Source organism: Corvus brachyrhynchos, unplaced genomic scaffold (genome assembly GCF_000691975.1).
Source record: "Corvus brachyrhynchos isolate BGI_N302 unplaced genomic scaffold, ASM69197v1 scaffold1, whole genome shotgun sequence".
NCBI classification, from domain to species: Eukaryota; Metazoa; Chordata; class Aves; order Passeriformes; family Corvidae; genus Corvus; species Corvus brachyrhynchos.
Window position 1 is genome coordinate 9,877,879 of NW_008237222.1, and position 814 is coordinate 9,878,692.

Here is an 814-nt window from a genome sequence, read left to right on the forward strand (position 1 = left end):
GCGGCGACGGTGTGCGCTAGCGTGCGGGGGTGCAGGTGTGTGTGTGAGCGCGGGGTGCAGGTGTGTGTGAGGGTGCGGGGGTGCAGGTGTGTGTGAAGGTGCGGGGTGCAGGTGTGCAGGAGTACAGGTGTGTGTGAGGGTGCGGGGGGGCAGGTGTGCAGGAGTACAGGTGTGTGTGAAGGTGCGGGGGTGCAGGTGTGCAGGAGTACAGGTGGACGTGTGCAGCTGTGTGGCTGTGTGTGTGCGCAGGTTTAGGCGTGCAGCTGTGCGGGAGTGCCGGTGCAGCTGTGCAGGTGCTGCCATCCCCTCGGGTGGGGTGAGGGGCTGCGGGAGGGCGGCACCGCTCCCCTTCCCCTGCTCACCAGGCAGGATTCGGCCGCGCTGCCGGGCGTAGCCGGGTGAATCACAGCTTAGGGATGCTGTGGTAACGCGTTTCGCCTGCTCAGGGAAAACAACACTGGTTCTCACGAAGCAGGTATCAGTCTGCCAGTTAACAAAACTCTGCCTCTCGGTCTGTGCACTTCCACAGGGTAAAAAGAGCCATGGGACCGAATCCAAGCGGCTCAGCAGACCTACATAGCTATGCAGTTACTTAAGGATTTAAGTGCTAATAGTAGACATGAGACGTAGGTCAGTGCTGTTGGGTTTGTAACAGCCCAAAGCCTGAAACCTGCTGGGATTCTCAGCCTGAACGTGGCCTTTGCCAGTTCATCTGGGAAATCTCGGTTGATGTTCAAAGGACACCGCAAGAGACAACTTTATACATACAATTACGCATCCTGCATAAAGGCTTTGATATGTACGTCTCATTATA